Source organism: Pteropus vampyrus, unplaced genomic scaffold (genome assembly GCF_000151845.1).
Source record: "Pteropus vampyrus isolate Shadow unplaced genomic scaffold, Pvam_2.0 Scaffold98, whole genome shotgun sequence".
Taxonomy (NCBI): Eukaryota; Metazoa; Chordata; class Mammalia; order Chiroptera; family Pteropodidae; genus Pteropus; species Pteropus vampyrus.
This window is the reverse complement of record NW_011888879.1, coordinates 3,975,941-3,977,685: the sequence shown is the minus strand read 5'-3', so window position 1 is coordinate 3,977,685 and position 1,745 is coordinate 3,975,941. Positions and strand designations below refer to the sequence as shown.

At 36.7% G+C, this 1,745-nt stretch overlaps 1 protein-coding gene across 1 annotated transcript in view; it reads left to right on the top strand.

The window, feature by feature from the left end:
• HMCN1 (hemicentin 1) overlaps nt 1-1,745 on the top strand; it is a 408,502-nt gene that overhangs the window by 384,623 nt on the left and 22,134 nt on the right. The window lies entirely within an intron of this gene.

Sequence of the window (1,745 nt, the reverse complement as noted above, 5' to 3'; positions counted from 1 at the left end):
GTTACACGAGTGAAATGCCATTTATTTATACTTTCACCTACCGAAGGATGCCTTGGTGCTTCCAAGTTTTATCAATTATGAATAAAGCTGCTGTCAGGATTTTCACAGAGGCAGAAACAGTGGATACAAAACTGAATGCCCATTAATAGTACAAGGAATGAATGAATTATAGACCATCCACATCATGAACCATTGTGCAGCCCTTACAAAGAGTATAATGGAGCTCAGCCGTTTGACTTAGAGGAATTTCCATGAGGTGTTGTTGAATGAGAACATCAAGATGTAGGAAAGTATATGTAACTTACATAGAAAAGATTATGTGACTGGAAAACAACCAAAGAAAAAAGAAAGGATTTATACATCAAAGTAGAGATGTATTTGTATATGTAGAAGAGATATGTTATTGTTTATACTAGATTGTTAATACAGTTTGGCTTTGGTGGACAAGGGAGGAAAAAGGGATAAGGGAGATTAACAAAAGAGGAAAATATATATGAAAATCTGTTTGAAAGTATATGATCACATTTGTGTACTTACTTATATTAACATATGCACATTTTGAAAAATTAAACTAAAAGTTCTCAAATAGAAAACAAATACAAAATAAGACATTGGCAATCTCAAGTTCGGGAGTGAAGGTGAGGACATGAAGAGCCTGAATGTGGTGATTCTTCTTTTGAAGGGTTTGGAATAGAACAGAGAAATGGAGGAGCTTGAGATGAGTGTAGACCCAAGAAAGAGATTTTGTTAGGATGGGAAAATTTGGTCATGTCTCTAAGGTTGCGGGAAAGATGACAGGAGGAAGGACTTTAAAAATATACACAAGAGGAAAGAATGATCCATGGAGCACAATCCTCATTTTGATGAGGAAGGAGGAAATGGGCTACAGAACCGAAAAGCTCCTATTGAGGGGCTTTTCTTAAATGAGAAAAGTGGTCTCTCTTCCTCTGGGACTGGAAGGGAAGAGAGGGGAGAAGGTACAAAAAAAAGGGCAAGTGGACACGAGTTTGGGACATTCATTCCCCTTTTTTTATTACACTATGACCTAGATGGCGTTTGGGAAGATTCATTTGTCAGTGACTACAGACCAAGAGAAATGCTAAAGTTGCTAGTCAGGCTCAAGGTGATAAAGACAGGAAAAATGGGAATGAAAGGCCAATTGCAAAATATATTACAAATGACCCTAGCTTTTATTTATTTTTTCCTATCTTTCCTATCTTTCCTATTCTAGTCTGTCAGCAACACTCCAGGGCTGAAACTTCCTAGAAGCAGGAATGCAAGCCACATGGTAAAATAGCCAGAGGTGTGTTGCGTTGACATAGTTCCAAGTCACGAGCAAATGTCTACCTTTGAGGAGAACTGAAGAGAGATTCCCTCTCCAGCAATTACGTCTGTCAATTATCTAGCAGATTATATGAGAGCGATTATATTGGATTAGTTTTAGAGAAGATCTTAAACATGATAATTATCAAAGATCATTAAAATGTTAAACATTGGGGATAAATTAATTCAAGTTTCCTAATGAATAAAATGAAATTTTCGTTCTATTTTGTAGATATTAATGAATGTCAAGAATCCAGCCCCTGTCACCACCGCTGTTTCAACACCATAGGAAGTTTTCACTGTGGATGTGAACCTGGATATCAGCTTAAAGGCAGAAAATGCATGGGTAAGGAAAGGCCTTTGAATTCAAAATAACATCTTTGTAACTTCTTAATAATGTCTGATCTAGACCTTTTGCTATG